Source organism: Anabrus simplex, chromosome 13 (assembly GCF_040414725.1).
Source record: "Anabrus simplex isolate iqAnaSimp1 chromosome 13, ASM4041472v1, whole genome shotgun sequence".
In the NCBI taxonomy this organism is placed as follows: domain Eukaryota; kingdom Metazoa; phylum Arthropoda; class Insecta; order Orthoptera; family Tettigoniidae; genus Anabrus; species Anabrus simplex.
Genome location: NC_090277.1, coordinates 15,396,148 through 15,414,243, shown reverse-complemented (window position 1 = coordinate 15,414,243; position 18,096 = coordinate 15,396,148). Strand labels below are relative to the sequence as shown.

At 41.5% G+C, this 18,096-nt stretch overlaps 1 protein-coding gene and 1 long non-coding RNA gene across 2 annotated transcripts in view; one reads left to right on the top strand and one right to left on the bottom strand.

The window, feature by feature from the left end:
- The window catches only part of LOC136884657 (uncharacterized), a 578,112-nt gene that overhangs the window by 145,646 nt on the left and 414,370 nt on the right, over nucleotides 1–18,096 (top strand). The window lies entirely within an intron of this gene.
- LOC137502903 (uncharacterized) lies at nucleotides 592–11,300 on the bottom strand. Its single transcript, XR_011018911.1, has 3 exons — nucleotides 11,001–11,300; nucleotides 10,739–10,829; nucleotides 592–7,847 (listed from the first exon to the last, which is right to left on the bottom strand). It is a non-coding gene; the product is annotated as an uncharacterized lncRNA (long non-coding RNA).

Here is an 18,096-nt window from a genome sequence, read left to right as displayed (position 1 = left end):
CCTGCCTTGTGACAAAATATGGGAGTGTTCGCTGCGGGAGGTTCTTAAGGCATTTCGGGGAGTGTGGTTTAGAGCTTCCCGATTTTAAAATTTTGTTTAGGATACTGAACACGAGTCAGCAAATATTTTATTTCCTCGGAATATACTGAAAGGCATTTCTAACTGATTTAGGGATTGAAAAACGAATTATATAGGTTTTAACGTCAATTCAGACATTTTTAAGCACAATAGGACCACAGTTTCTAACTTTACAAATACATGAAACATGTAAATACAACTTCATTTTAAGTCATTTCTTCAAGAACAAAATAGGTCTTTCCCTAAAATCCGAGGGCTGGTGATTACATCCCTCCATATAGGGTTGGCATCAAGAAGGGCACACGGCTATAAATTAGGGCCAAATCCACGTGCGAGACAGATCACACCCCCGACTCCACATGTATGGGAAAAGCAGTAGGAGGAGGAGAAGAAGAAGAAGAAGAATATTTTTTTGTTTGATGTATTGTATTTTAAATTTTTCATCAAATAATATATTAACACAAAATTCTTAATATTCACAAACAATAGGACAATAATAATAACTGTGACTCTTCTGCTTCCTTCCCCCTCACAGCCCTTTCCTATCCCATTGTCGCTAATAAACAATTTTACCACCTAAAACAAAAAATCAAGGACAACTTACATAAAGGCAATACTACTGTACAGTAATTGTGGATAAAACTGAAGACAGAACATTTTTCAGAGATAATAATTTCAATATTGTCAAGAAAGACCCCACTAATACCATCCAAAAGAAGCTCAAATAAATAATAAATTCTCAGTTTTTGTTAAATGAACAGCAGACAATGAAAATGATTAACATGAACCCCACACTACCAACTGCAAGAGCACTCCCTAAAATACACAAAATAAACATAGCAGTACCTATCAGGCCCATTATCAATTTTAGAAACAGCCCCACTTACAGAATTTATATTTATTCAAAAATGTCTAAACATCATTTTGCAATTACAAAGTTACAACCTCATTTTTCCATTTATTACCACAATATCACCAACATGCATTTCAACATACCGACAGCTGAAACTATCCAACCCATTGAAAGAAATCTCAATAATTATAGCAAATTTAGTAAAATCGAAATAATTATTTTATGACGCTCCTTAAATTTGCTATTGACAAGAAGTACTTTTCTTTTAAGAATATCATTTATAAACGGGATGGTCTTCACATGGGATCCCGTGTTTTCCAGCATTTTAGCTGATATTTATCTTGATAAATTTTTTTCTTACAGGTTGCTTTACGCTGCACTGACACAGATAGGTTTAATGGCGACAATGGGATAGGAAAGGGCTGTGAGGGGGAAGGAAGCGGAAGAGTCCCAGCATTTGCCTGGTGTGAAAATGGGAAACTACGGATAAACATCTTCAGGGCTGCCGACAGTGGGGATCGAACCCACTATCTTCCGAATGCAAGCTCACAGCTGAGCGCCCCTAACCACAGGCCAACTTGCTCAGTCTTGATAATCTAGAGCACACTAAGATTATTAACAAATTTCAAGGAATCGTTTTCTGGATGTTATGATATGTGGAAGACATTTTTTTCTATAATTGACCATCATTTCATCAAAGAAGACACTTTGCTTAATCAATAGAACTCATTAGATCCGCATATTAAATTTATGATTGAATCTCAAGTAAATAATTCGTTAAATATTTTGGATCACTCAATCACTAGAAACATTAGTATAGAAAACTCACACAAACTTGCAACAAAAAAGACAAGATTCTCAACATACAGGTAACCAGGAATAAAAGCTGAATTTTATAGTTTAATTTACAGAACCTTCAACATCCCTCTTTCAACTGCTAATTGAAAAAAAAAAATTGATAACATATCGAATATCACATTAATTAATGGCTATAACAAGCAATTTGTTGACAAAATAATGTATGAATTGAAAAATAAATCCTCCTCAACCCTTGTTAGAAGACCCACAAACAAAAATAAATATCTCACTTCCACATACAACAATATTTTTTCAGATAGATTAATTTAAAAAATAAAATTTGAAGATAGTGTTTAGAACTAATGGCCTGCCCCGTGGTGTAGGAGTAACGTGCCTGCCACTTAGCCGGAGGCCCTGGGTTCGATTTCCGGCCAGGCCAGGAATTTTCACCTGGATCTGAGGGCTGGTTCGAGGTCCACTCAGCCTATGTGATTACAATTGAGGAGCCATCTGATGGTGCGATGGCAGACCCGGTCTAGAAAGCCAAGAATAATGACGGAGATGATCTGCAGGCCCTCAGGCTGAGCAGCGGCCGCTTGGTAGGCCATGGCCCTTCGGAGTTGTTGCACCATGGCAGGGGGGGGGGGGGGGTTCAGAACTAATAACACTAATTCTAACATTTTCTATAATATGCATACATGTCACTGCTAGCAACGTCCGACTTGTTGGCTGAACGGTCAGCGTACTGGCCTTCGGTTCAGAGGGTCCCGGGTTCGATTCCCGGCCGGGTCGGGGATTTTAACCTTAATTGGTTCATTCCAATGGCACGGGGGCTGGGTGTATGTGTTGTCTTCATCATCATTTCATCCTCATCACGACGCGCAGGTCACCTAAGGGTGTCAAATAGAAAGACCTGCACCTGGCGAGCCGAACCCATCCTGGGATATCCCGGCACTAAAAGCCATACGACATTTCATTTTACTGCTAGCAACAAATATTTCAATTCAGGTATTTATAAGCATAAATGTCATAAAGTGATTCCAGCTACATACGCCAAACTGGCAGAAGTTACCAAATATGATATCAAGAGTCCATCAATGCCAAGAAGCATAATAGATTTTCCGTATAGGGCGAGCACATGGCACATTTTAATCACCAATTTACGACTACTGGAAAAAAAGATCAATAATCGACTTTATGCCAGAGAAATATTTTCATACATCTGGACCAAAGCAACCATCCCATTTTTAATGTCGATATTTCCGGGCAGCCCAACATTCCTCTTGAGGCTTTAATATTTATTTCCAACAATTACATATATGGTTCTTGGTGTGGGTTACTGTAGTCACATCCTAGTTTGTGAACCATGGGCAACGGCCGAGTGGCCTAGGAGTGGTTCTGAGAGTCGGGATACCAGTTGCTATGGAATGGGAGTGGGCATCTCGGACATATTCTGAGTCGTGGCCCTGCTTGTGCTCAGGCGGCTAGGATTATACAATCCACCAGCGGTCCCTAACCCATTAGAGGAGCGATCCTCACTTGGACTATGTGCAAGTAGAGTAGCATCCTGCTTCATGAATTTACCAAGCTCAGAACATTTTAAGCAAGCCTCGGACCTATGGGAGTAACGGAGTCCCATTCTCATTTGACAGGCGAGGGACTCCTTGGAAACAACTTGGCGAACGAAATGGAATTTGATGGGGAGCTATCAATATTAATGGGGCTTATGGAAGAAAGAAAGTAGAACTGGCTGAGTCAGCAAAGAGGATGCATCTGGATGTACTAGGAGTAAGTGATATTTGGGTAAGGGGAGATAACGAGGAAGAGATAGAATATTATAAAGTGTACTTGATAGGTTTTAAAAAGGGAAGGGCAGAGTATGGGGCAGGATTGTTTATCAGGAATACTACTGCACGCAACATACTTTCTGTTAGGCACGTAAATGAGCGTATGATGTGGGTACATTTGGCAGTTGGAGGAATTAGGACGAGAATTGTCTCAGTGTATTCACCATGTGAGGGTGCAGATGAGGATGAAATTGACAAGTTTTAAGAAGCATTGAGTGACATCGTAGTCAGGGTGAACAGCAAGGATAGGATAGTGCTAAGGGGCGATTTCAAGGTGAGAGTTGGAAACAGAACTGAAGGATACCAAAGGGTGATTGGTAAATGTGGGGAAGATATGGAAGCTAATGGGAACGGGAAGCGTTTGCTGGAATTCTGTGCTAGAATGGGTTTAGCAGTTACGAATACATTCTTCAAGCATAAGGCTATTCACCGCTACACATGGGAGGCTAGGGGTACCAAGATCCATAATAGCCTATATCTTAACTGACTTCGAATTCAGGAAATCTGTTAGGAATGTACGGGTTTTTCGGGGATTTTTCGATGATCCACAGACCACTATCTGATCAGTAGTGAACCAAGTATCTCTAGGCCTAGGGTAGAGAAAGTGAAATCTGTCTGCAAACGAATAAGGGTAGAAAATCTCCAGGACGAGGAAATTAGAAGTACATGGATATGATTAGTGAGAAGATTTGAACAGTAAGCAGGTTCGAGATATAGAAAGAGAATGGGTGGCATACAGAGATGCTGTAGTAGAAACAGCAAGGGAATGGCTAGGTACGACTGTGTGTAAAGACAGGAAAAAGCAAACATCTTGGTGGAATGATGAAGTGAGAGCAGCTTGTAAGCGTAAAAAGAAGGCTTAACAGAAAGGGCTCCAAACAAGGGCCGATGCAGATAGGGAATTGTACGTAGATGAAAGAATCAGAGCGAAACAAATAGTTGTTGAATCCAAAAAGAAGTCATGGGAAGATTTTCGTAATAACCTGGAAAGGCTAAGTCAAGCTGCAGGGAAACCTTTCTGAACAGTAATAAAGAATCATAGGAAGGGAGGGAAAAAGGAAATGAACAGTGTTTTGAGTAATTCAGGTGAACTCATAACAGATCCCAGGGAATCACTGGACAGGTGGAGGGAATATTTTGAAAATCTTCTCAACGTAAAAGGATGTCTTCATGGTGATGTCGCGAACAACCAAGCTCATGGGGAGGAAGAAAATGATGTTGGTGAAATTACGCTTGAGGAAATGGAAAGGATGGTAAATAAACTCCATTGTCGTAAAGCAGCAGGAATAGATGAACTTAGACCTGAAATGGTGAAGTATAGCGGGGAGGCAGGGCTGAAATGGCTTCATAGAGTAGTAAGATTAGCATGGAGTGTTGGTAAGGTACCTTCAGGTTGGACAAAAGCAGTAATTTCACCTATCAATAAGCAAGGGAACAGGAAGGATTGCAACAATTATCGAGGTATCTCATTGATTAGTATTCCGGGCAAAGTATTCACTGGCATCTTGGAAGGGAGGTTGCTAATGGCTTTACATCGCACCGACACAGATAGGTTTTATGGCGACGATGGGATAGGAAAGGCCTAGGAGTTGGAAGGAAGCGACCGTGTCCTTGATTAAGGTGTAAAAATGGGAAACCACGGAAAACCATCTTCAGGGCTGCTGACAGTGGGATTCAAACCCACTATCTCCCGGATGCAAGCTCACAGCCGCGCGCCTCTAACCGCATGGCCAACTCGCTCAGTTTTAAATGGGAGGGTGCGATCAGTAGTTAGTTGAGAGGAAGTTGGATGAAAACCAGTGTGGTTTCAGACCACAGAGGGGCTGTCAGGATCAGATTTTCAGTATGCGCCAGGTAATTTCAAAATGTTAGGAGAGGTTTAGACAGTTGTGTTTATCTTTCGTAGATCTAAGAGAAAGCATATGACACTTGTGTCTAGGGAATGTCGAGGTGCAGCCATAATCGGCCATGTTCGGGACTGCTCGAGGAATCTCGGCATTTAGTACCTCCTATGTAGCGATTTCGCGCTACGTGTGGAGCAAGAAGAAGCTTTGTTTTGTTTTGTGAAAGATAACTTTAGGAGCCTATCTCAGCATTGCTTGTTTTGTGATAGTCAACTTTACAAGTCTTTACGTCGAGTTTGCCGTATAATATCACGGGTAATGAAGTCTTTTTTTTTTTTAATCGTGGTTAGTTTGCCATTTAATTTCATGGGTAATGAGATTTATTTTAAATCGTGGCGCTGTGAAGTACAGACAGTATTTTTAGACTTCTAGAGTCTTTTGGGGGTCTACTTCATGAAATAGTGAATTAGTTATGTACATTAAGTGCTTTATTGCGCATTGAAGTGAACTTTTTGTGCTTGCACGATGGACAATTTTGTATCTAGTGAGTGTAATAAATTCTTCAACTACAGGAAAAATTTAAATCATCACGGGAGAACATAGCACAATAACACTTTTACCTCTCACACAAAATACAGTTTAGAACGGCATAAAAATTCACAACATAAGATTAGTTACTTGTTACTTGCAACAGGCAATTGCTGCAAATTTGTTACTCCTCTAAGAAAAATGTGTTATAGGCCCTACTTCAGTACAATAAACTGTTTTATAGAAGCAATCCTAAAGACAACAGTTACGGTAGCAACTACTGTATGGGTGAATTGTGTAAATATTTTCTGAACTGTGCAAATATTTTGTGAACGGTATAAATATTTTGTGAGTTGTGGTGGCAAAAGTACAGTATTCGTGAAAAGAACTTCGAAACTGATGAGCTAACGATGATAAACAGCAAGCACTGTTCAGCTGAAGGGCCCAGAATTGTATTTACGTAAGTTCCATACTATTCTATTTGGTCTACAGTATATTATGTGCATATATAATATGATTTCCTAATGAAGTTAATAACAACAGCGCTTTTCAAATTTCCAAGTAGATTGTCAAGTGAAATAGAATGTACTATCTCACTTGTGTCTAGGGAATGACGAGACCAACATAGGAATAACTGAAATATACTTATATAAATGACATTATCAAAAGAGAATATGTGACTTTTAAAATGATTACCTAATTTTAAAAAGTAACAACAGTTTGCGTCCGCCTCTGTGGTGTAGTGGTTAGTGTGATAAGCTGCCATCCCCAGAGGCCCAGGTTCGATTCTCGGCTCTGCCACGAAATTTGAAAAGTGGTACGAGGGCTGGAACAGGGTCCACTCAGCCTCGGAAGGTCAACTGAGTAGAGGTGGGTTCGATTCCCTCCTCAGCCATCCTCGAAGTGGTTTTCCGTGGTTTCCCACTTCTCCTCCAGGCAAATGCCGGGATGGCACCTAACTTAAGGCCACGGCCGCTTCCTTCCCTCTTCCTTGTCTATCCCTTCCAAACTTCCCATCCCCCTACAAGGCCCCTGTTCAGCATAGCAGGTAAGGCCGCCTGGGCGAGGTACTGGTCATCCTCCCCAGTTGTATCCCCAGACCCAGAGTCTGAAGCTCCAGGACACTGCCCTTGAGGTGGTAGAGGTGGGATCCCTCGCTTAGTCTGAGGGAAAAACCGACCCTAGAGGGTAAACAGATTACGAACGAACAACAGTTTGCACTCGTGCTACTGGCCATTGAATAAGTGCTGCTGGCTTCACATGTGTCTTGGGAGCGCAGCGTGGAGCCGCTTGAAACGTCTACCATGACAACTGACGTACGCAGTGTATAATTCGTGCAACCAAAGAGAGCGGAGATGTTCAGAGTGGTTCCACACGCTGCGCTCCCGAAACACAAGTGAACTGATATGCTTTAGAAGAACAATAATACATTGCAAGAGCAACAGTTTTATCGCTGTCAGTAAATCGCCTTCCTGTGCTTTTATGAACAAAGTTTTTTCACTTGACCCTTAAAAAAATTCTTTGAGTATGAGCTGGAATGACCAAAGTACTTTATTAAGTCAGACTTTGTTTCCACTTTACTTTTCTCTAACCTGCACACCTCACCCTTCAATTTGATGATAAGTGCATTCTTTCTGCAGATAGTTTTTGGAGCCTTACACAACCTTTTCCTAATTATATTAAATTTAACTTCGTTATTAACACTTTTAGGACACCTTGCATTAGGAAGTCTGTCTGTTGGCTGCACCTGAGCAGTACTGGTAGAGATGTTCCATTATGTTCCACTTCTTCTTCTCTCTCCCTTCCTCTTGCGTGGACTCCCTCTTTTTCTTGATCCCAAAACACCCTTTTACGCTGCTGCTGGGAAGATTTTGTGTTGGCACAGAATTGGGTTTCAGCCTAAAAAAAGAGTTCATTGAAACAAAGTTAATATTCATATTAATTACACACATTGCTTTTTGAATAAGCCCATGTAATAGAACTATGAAATGCAAAACTGGTAGGCTGTAATAATACAGCATATAAATTACAAGAATATGATGAACTTTTGTGAAATACCATTCAATTTCATAGTAGTTGTGTAACAGCCGAACATGTATTATTACATTATTAATTTTTGTGGTTCATGGTGTGGGTTACTGGAGTCACCTCCTAGTTCAAGAACCACGGGCAATGACTGAGTGGCCTATAACGTGGTCCTGAAACTCGAGATACCCTAACATTTTCAGAGTCATGGCCCGCTTTGTGCTCAGGTGGCTAGGACCCGTCAGGGGAGAGGTCCTCACTAGGACTATAAGTAAGGTAGCATCCTGCTTCACAGAATCGACCGAGCAAGCCTCGGACCTATGGAAGTAACGGAGTCCAGGATACAGGCGTACGATACAGAAAGAGAATGGGTGACATACAGTGACGCGGCAGTAAAAGCAGGAAGGGAATGCCTAGGAACAACCCTCTGTAAAGGTAGTAAAAAGCAAAATCTTGTCGGAATGACAAAGTGAGAGCAGTTTTCAGCATTCAGTCACCACAGGCCAAGTCCTCAGTGTATCTGCGCTCCATGTGGTAGAGCTTGTGATAGGTATCACACTCTTATCTGTCCTCAGAGAAAAGAATCGCTGACATGTTTCTGCTGCAACTAATATTTATTCGCCATTGTGAGTAGTGAAATGTTGTTTGGTGCATTTATTATATATAATAATAATGAACTGAAAGATACTATGCTGTAATATGCAAAATATTCATGTTCATATTATGCTCATGTTATTCTAGTGTAACTTAAAGGATTTATGAAATGTAATTTAATCTTATGACCATTGACTGCAATAAAATACTAAGTAATTTATATCATTATTATTCTGACTCCTTTTGTATGTAATAGGTGCTCTTTAACTTATTTATTAATATAGTCACTTACTACTTTATTTATATCTTTGTTGCAATTCTTGTATTTTTATAGTCTAGAAATAATCATTGTTGTACTCTGGATTGTCATTGTCTCTGTGTATGTGTTTTCCATTCATTCTTCTTCCTTGTCTTTATTATCTTCAGCATTATTATTGTGTATTTATCTTTACTTACATGTATGCATTATAAGTACTGTTGACTGTTGTGTTAAGAAGGTATTGTATTGGGCTTACTGCCTGTGTACTTTCAAAAAGTCAAATAAATAAATAAATAAATAAATAAATAAAAAAATAAATAAATTATTTAACTCACAGAGGCATGTAGACTGAATGCTGAAGGGCATAACCGTCTATAGCTATGTATGTATGCATGTAATATTTTTTTCTCTATTTCAAGCAGTAAAGGGAAGTTAAAAGTTTTATACACAAAAACTATTTCACTTCATAAAGCATAAAGATGAAAATTACAGGCCAATCAGTTTGACATGCATTGCATGTACGCTTTGGGAAAGCATTCTTTCTGGTTATATTAGACATGTTTGCAAAATTAAGAACTGGTTTGATAGAAGGCAGTTTGGGTTTACGAAAGGTTATTCCACTGAAGCTCAACTTGTAGAATTCCAACAAGATATAGCAGATATCCTGGATTCTGGAGGTCAAATGGACTGTATCGCAATTGACCTATGTAAGGCATTTGATAGGGTAGATCATGGGGACTACTGACAAAAATAAGTGCAATTGGACTAGAAAAAAGAGTGACTGAATGGGTGGCTAAATTTCTAGAAAATAGAACTCAGATAATTAGAGTAGGCGAAGCTTTATCTGACCCTATAATAATTAAGAGGGGAATACCTTAAGGCAGTATTACTGGACCTTTATATTTTCTTATATATATCTATGATATGTGTAAAGAAGTGAAATCAGAGATAAGGCTTTTTGCAGATGATGTTATTCTGTACAGAGTAATAATTAACTTACAAGATTGTGAGCAACTGCAACGTGACCTTGATAATGTTGTGAGATGGACAGCAGGCAATGGTATGATAATAAACGGGATTAAAAGTCAGGTTGTGAGTTTCATAATTAGGAAAAGTCCTCTCACTTTTAATTACTGCATTGATGGGGTGAAAGTTCCTTTGGGGGATCATTGTAAGTACCTAGGTGTTAACATAAGGAAAGATCTTCATTGGGGTAATCACATAAATATGATTGTAAATAAAGGGTACAGATCTCTGCACATAGATATGAGGGTATTTAGGGGTTGAAGTAAGGATGTAAAGGATAGAGCATATAAGTCTCTGGTAAGACCCAAACTAGAGTATGGATCCAGCGTATGGGACCCTCACCAGGATTACTTGATTCAAGAACTGGAAAAAATCCAAAGAAAAGCAGCTCGATTTGTTCTGGGTGATTTCCGACAAAAGAGTAGTGTTACAAAAATGTTGCAATGTTTGGGCTGGGAAAACTTGGGAGACTATAAAATCATGTTGGGTCCATACTGAATCTCAGTTATGTTTCGAACTGTCAGTGGAGAGATGGCGTGGAATGACATTAGTACACAAATAAGTTTGAGTGGTGTCTTTAAAAGTAGGAAAGATCACAATATGAAGATAAAGCTGAAATTCAAGAGGACAAATTGGGGCAAATATTCATTCAGAGGAAGGGGAGTTAGGGATTGGAATAATTTACCAAGGGAGATGTTCAATAAATTCCCAATATCTTTGCAATAATTTAAGAAATTGCCAGGAAAACAACAAATAGGGAATCTTCCACTTGGGCAACTGCCCTAAATGCAGATCAGTAGTGACTGATTGATTGATTCATAACTTACCCTTGACTAAAGAGCTGAGGATTCCTAAAATCTGTGGATTGGAAGTGATCTCAACATACCTTGTATGAGCTATTTAAGTAGGTAGGTCCTTCTTTCTTGTAAATGTCATCCAAATCACTTCTCCTACATTTCATAACCCACTGATCACACCTACAACGAAAGAAAACAACAAATTAAAATTAACCTATGAGTGCAACTTTTACACCATTGTCTACTTTCGATTTATGTAATTAATTCAAGATAAGAGTACTTGTTGATACCTAAATGTTAAACCTAATGTGATGTGTACACTAATATTTTACAATATTGGAATTTACTTACACTGTTTCACAGGACTTTGCTGCTCCAGGGCATTGTAGTTCTTGGATTATTGGAAGTTGTTGTTGATTTGTAGTGGATGCCTCGTGGATTATTAAATTACTGTCTGTAGATTCAGCTGCACTGGAAGACTCTCTACTTGCTATGTTGCATATCAAATGGATGTGATTACACGAGCTTGATTACTGAATATGGACTGCTGGACAGCTGCAAGTGAATGTGTGGAGCCCAGTTCGTGAATTATACGGCAAACTCGGCGTAAAGACTTGTTAACTATCACAAAACAAGCAATACTGAGATAGATTTGTAAAGTTATCTTTCACAAAACAAAACAAAACAAAGCTTCTTCTTCTTCTTGCTACACACGTGGCGCGAAATCGCTAGGTAGGCGGTACTAAACGCCGAGATTCCTCGAGTAGTCCCGAGCATAGCCGATTATTGGCTGCACTTCGACATTCCCTAGACACAAGCGTTGCCTACGAGATATACAAGGCCGGGAAGTGGACCGATAGAAAAGCGGGTCGCAAGTAGTTTTACGAACGTCCGCTGGAGGTCTCGACATCTTGCTATGCTGCTCGCGCGAAATACATTCAATTAATAGTACATGTTGTTATCCATCATCATCATCAACATCATCTGTTCGGCTTTTCCCTCGGACTCGGCGAGGGATCCCACCTCTACCACCTCAAGGGCAGTGTCCTGGAGCTTCAGACTCTTGGTCGGGGGATACAACTGGGGAGTATGACCAGTACCTCGCCCAGGCGGCCTCACCTGCTATGCTGAACAGGGGCCTTGTGGGGGGATGGTAAGATTGGAAGGGATAGGCAAGGAAGAGGGAAGGAAGCGGCCGTGGCCTTAAGTTAGGTACCATCCCGGCATTTGCCTGGAGGAGAAGTGGGAAACCACGGAAAACCACTTCCAGGATGGCTGAGGTGGGAATCGAACCCACCTCTACTCAGTTGACCTCCCGAGGCTGAGTGGACCCCGTTCCAGCTCTCTTACCACTTTTCAAATTTCGTGGCAGAGCCGGGAATCGAACCCGGGCCTCCGGGGGTGGCAGCTAATCACACTAACCACTACACCACAGAGGCGGACTGTTGGTATCCAACGACGTAAAAATCTACAAATGATGAATTTAGGACCACCTAAATGTGATTTCGAGTGATTGGATGTAAAGTAAGGCACATTTAAGTGGTATTCGGAATTATTTTAGGCGAAGTCAAGTGCGATAATTAATAAAAGTAATACATTAAAAATGACTTACCATGATCACTGCTCGTATCACTCACATTTTTAAGATCTTCCAACTTAAAGGCTTTGTCCTGAAGTTCTTTTCCAAGTCATGAGCATCTGTAATTGTATGAGCTTCATTGTCGAGTATTGGTTTTAAAAGTTTTGTAATGAGACTTGCAGTCAGTACTCTCTGATCACACTCGTCACATTTGAATGCCTCAATGAACTTTGGAACAACAAAAACGTGAAGTTTTTTTTAACTAAATTCGTATTTCCCAGATAACGTAATGAGTGACGCGTAAAATTCAACATATTTTGCAGGAAGTAAACAATTCTTTTGAGGGGTAGCGTAATGCTCCACGATCTTTCATCCTAATGAGGCACATCAGTAGTGGCCGAGGATATCTGTCCCAAGCATGATTCACAGTTGGAATTTTCTTCCGCAACTCGAACGAGATAACCACATATCATGGCCAAGGAAGACAACTCCAGAGTGACAGGTTTTTCTGAAAAGGCATGGTGTCATTCTTAATATCAATAGCATCTAAGATAATATAAAACTACCGAGCGAGTTGGCCGTGCGGTTAGGAGCGCGAAACTTTGAGCTTCCATCCGGGAGATAGTGGGTTCGAATCCTACTCTCGGCATCCCTGAAAATGGTTTTCCGTGGTTTTCTATCTTCACACCAGGCAAATGCAGGGGCTGTACCTTAATTAAGGCAGTAGTATAATACAGGGATTCGGCCGCCACCGCCACCTCCGGCTCCCAGTGGCCACCTCCACCTCAGCCAGTGGCCTCTTCCAGTACTGCCAACTTAACCTAACTAGCGCGACAGTACTGCCAACTTAACCTAACTAGCGCGAAATTTGAATTTGTAAACAAAGCCACGTGCTTTTTGACAGCTGTCATCGACAACAACGCATCGCTAACCTCAGTACTGCCATCTTGACGGGCCTAAACCTCAGTAGTGCCAACTTAACCTAACTAGCTCGAGATAAACAAAGCCACGTGCTTTTTGACAACCACGTGCTTTTTGACAGATTTGTAAACAAAGCCACGTGCTTTTTGACAGACAACAACGCATCGCTAACCTCAGTACTGCCATCTTGACGGGCCTAAACCTTAGTGGTACCAACTTAACCTAACTAGCGCGAGGTAAACAAAGCCACGTGCTTTTTGACAGCCACGTGCTTTTTGACAGATTTGTAAACAAAGCCACGTGCTTTTTGACAGACAACAACGCATCGCTAACCTCAGTACTGCCATCTTGACGGGCCTAAACCTTAGTGGTACCAACTTAACCTCACTAGCATGAGGTAAACAAAGCCACGTGTTTTCTGACAGCCACGTGCATTTTTGACAGCTGTCATCCGCCATCTTTAATCCAGAGAGCACCGTGCTGCCCTCTTTATCGTAGTAGATGTAAATTCATCACCTGTCATCTGCAGTGCTGCCATCTTGACGGGTCTAAACCTTAGTGCTACCAACTTAACCTCACTAGCGCGAGGTAAACAAAGCCACGTGCAGCTGTCATCCACCATCTTTGAGCATCGTGCTGCCCTCTTTAGCTACTTACCTTTGAAATGTGGTACGTCACAGCTGTCATCCGCCATCTTGCATCCGAAACCTCAGTGCTGTACTCTATGTAGTGACGGTAAATTCCACGTGCTCTTGTTTGGAAACAAAGCCACGTGCAGCTGTCATCCGCCATCTTTGAGCACCGTGCTGCCCTCTTTAGCTACTTACCTTTGAAATGTGGTACGTCATCCGCCATCTTGCATCGCAAACCTCAGTGCTGCACTCTATGTAGTGACGACAAATTCCACGTGCTCTTGTTTGGAAACAAACCTATGCGCTTTTTTGTCAGCTATCATCCGCCATCTTTAATCTAGAGAGCACCGTGCTGCCCTCTATGTGGTGGTGGTAAATTCTACACGCTTTACAAACCCATGTGCTTTTCTGACAGCTGTCATCCGCCATCTTTAATCCAGAGAGAACAGTGCTACCCGGTGGCGGCAAATTCCACGTGCTCTTGTTTGGAAACAAAGCCACGTGCTTTTTTGACAGCAGCCATCTTTAATCACCGTGCTGCCCTCTTTGTGGTGGCGGTAAATTCTACGTGCTTTACAAACCCATGTGATTTTCTGACAGCTATCATCCGCCATCTTTAATCCAGAGAGAACAGTGCTGCCCTCTTTATGGCTACTACCTTAAGCACGTAGTAGCGGGCAATTTGAAAAGTTCTGTTAGCTATCATCCGTCATCTTTGAGCGCCGTGCTGCCATCTTTAGTTGAAATGTGGTGGCGGATAATTTGAAAAATGCTTTTTTGACAGCAGCTATCTTTGAGCCCCGCGCTACCCTCTATGTGGTGGCGGCAAATTCTACATGCTTTACAAACCCACGCGCTTTTTTTTGACAGCTATCTTTAAGCAACAGAGTACAGTGCTGCCCTCTTTGTTGTGACGGCAAATTCCACGTGCTCTACAAAGCTACATGCTCTTTTGACTGCTGTCACCCGCCATCTTTAACCAACAGAGCACTATGCTGCGGGCAATTTCGTTAGCTGTCATCCGCCATCTTTAATCAACAGAGCACCGTGCTGCGGGCAATTTCGTTAGCTGTCATCCGTCATCTTTAATCCACAGAACACCGTGCTGCCCTCTGTAGTAGCGGGCAATTTGAAAAGTTCTGTTAGCTATCATCCGCCATCTTTGAGCACCGTGCTGCCCTCTTTAGCTAGATACCTTCGAACTGTGGTGGCGGCAAATTCCACGTGCTCTTGTTTAGTAAACAAAGCACGTGCTTTTTTTTTTGGCAGCTGTCAACCACCATCTTTAATCAATAGAGCACTGCGCTGCGGACAATTTCGTCAGCTGTCATCCGCCATCTTTAATCTACAGTGCACCGTGCTGCCCTCTTTATGACATGTAGTAGCGGGCAATTTGAAAAGTTCTGTTAGCTGTCATCCGCCGTCTTTGAGCACCGTGCTGCCCTCTTTAGCTAGATACCTTTGAAAATGTGGTGGTGGCAAATTGAAAAATTCCACGCGCTCTTGTTTAGTAAACAAACTCACGCGCTTTTTTGTCAGCTGTCATCCGCCATCTTACATCGCAAACCTATGTGGTAGCGGATAATTTTAAAAAGAAAAATTCTACAGCACCCATCTCTCGACGCTAATTGCACAAGATGGTGGCTATACATGACTCCTTAAAGGTGCTCATGCAAGATGATCGCTATACATAGACGCCCTTGGGATGCTTGCGCAAGATGGCGGTTATACAAGGCTCCTTATGAGGGATGCTTGCGCGAGATGGTGGTTGCTCTTATGAGGCGGCTTAAGGATCCATGGCTAGAGACGCCCTAAGGATGCTTGCGCAAGATGGTGGATGCAAGATGGCGGCTATACATAGCTCCTTATGAGACAGCCAGTACAACATGTGATCAGAACATTGATTGATGTGTTCAGAACACAAAATAAGTAGAATCGAACACTGTACTCGATACAACATGTGATTAAAACATTGTCTGGTGTGCTCAGAACACTACATAAGTAGAATCGAACGCTGTATTAGGGGGTACCTTTGTTTAGATTGAAACATAACAAGCCTAGAATTGAACACTGCACATTGATTGATGTGTTCAGAACACAAAATAAGTAGAATCGAACACTGTACTCGATGTCGTTAACTTCAGCATGTGATTAAAACATTAGCTGGTGTGTTCAGAACACTACATAAGTAGAATCGAACGCTGTATTAGGGGGATACCTTTATTTAGATTGAAACATAACAAGACTAGAATTGAACACTGCACTCGATGTCGGAAGATCAGATTGAAACATAACAAGACTAGAATTGAACACTGCACATTGATTGATGTGTTCAGAACACAAAATAAGTAGAATCGAACACTGTACTCGATGTCGTTAACTTCAACATGTGATTAAAACATTGTCTGGTGTGTTCAGAACACTACATAAGTAGAATCGAACGCTGTACAACATGTTAGGGGATACCTTTGTTCTAAGAAGATCAGATTGAAACATAACAAGACTAGAATTGAACACTGCACTCGATGTCGTTACATGTGATCAGAACAATGATTGATGTGTTCAGATCACGAAACAAGTAGAACCGAACACTGTACAACATGTCAGGGGATACCTTTGTTTAGATTGAAACATAACAAGACTAGAATTGAACACTGCACTCGATACAACATGTAATCAGAACATTGATTGATGTGTTCAGATCACGAAACAAGTAGAACCGAGCACTGTACAACATGTCAGGGGATACCTTTGTTTAGATTGAAACATAACAAGACTAGAATTGAACACTGCACTCGATACAACATGTAATCAGAACATTGATTGATGTGTTCAGATCACGAAACAAGTAGAACCGAACACTGTACAACATGTTAGGGGATACCTTTGTTTAGATTGAAACATAGCAAGCCTAGAATCGAACATTGTTTGATGTGTTCAGTACAACTTCAATGATTAACACACACACTGTGCACATATCGCATAGCTAACACTTCAAATGATTTACTTAGTACGAAAAAAAAATCTATACCGCGTAGCTAACTCGTTCATCACACTGCTAAGACGCTTAGTAATTGTGAATACACTCATACGAAAATCAAGAAAGCACACTGCGTAGCCAACTCGCTCGACTCACTCGCTTAGTAATTGCAACACACACGGATAAGAATGTTGTGAGATACTTACATGTTTTTTAAGGGGAGGGTGAAAGATCATAAATTATATGTACACATGTTGTCTCCTCCAAGTTGTAAGATGAAATAGACGCAGTACTGCGAGTTTCCGCTCTAGCTGGCGAACGGAAGTAGCATGATATCTCAGCAAAAAATAAAAATACGCGTGAGCTTGCAAGTCAGACACAATGATGGATACCGCGATTCAAATCCTGGCAACTTATGCCGTCGGGAAGGGCATCTAGCTAGATCATGTAATGACGTTCGCGCAGGCCCCTCGCCTAGCATTTACGGCTTCTAGTTCGAACCCGCTATCTTCCGAAGTAGCGAGAATGATTGAAGAGTGTTGAGGGTGATTCATTTGTCGGATGGAGGCGTTAAGTTATGTGCAGGCTTCTTCTAGTCGGGGTACGCGATTCAAATCCTGGTAACTTATGCCGTCGGGAAGGGCATCTAGCTAGATCATGTTATGACGATCGCACAGGTCCCTCGCCTAACATTTACGGCTTCTAGTTCGAACGCGCTATCTTCCGAAGTAGCGAGAATGATTGAAGAGTGTTTGAGGGTGATTCATTTGTCGGATGGAGGCGTTAAGTTATGTGCAGGCTTCTTCTAGTCGGGGTACGCGATTCAAATCCTGGTAACTTATGCCGTCGGGAAGGGCATCTAGCTAGATCATGTTATGACGATCGCACAGGTCCCTCGCCTAACATTTACGGCTTCCAGTTCGAACCCGCTATCTTCCGAAGTAGCGAGAATGATTGAAGAGTGTTTGAGGGTGATTCATTTGTTGGATGGAGGTGTTAAGCTGGCTTCTTCGGTAAGAGTAGGCTATGTCGGGATATCGATTTAAAATCCTAGTCAGGAAGGGCAGCCGGTCGTATAAAACTATGGTGTGAGGCGGGGTGTGCAAAAAAGCCAGCATTAAGTAAGGGCTGTTGATAGGAGGCGTTAAACCATGTGCAGGCTCCTTCACCAGGAGAAGCCTACATGCCGGTACCGTGTAGGTTCTTTCGATAGGAGTAGGCACTGTGTGTGTTTTAACCTCTCCGTACAATCATGATAGTTTACGTTAGGAACTTACATAGGCTAAATGCTACACATTCTGTGGCAGAGCCAGGAATCGAACTCGGACCTCCGAG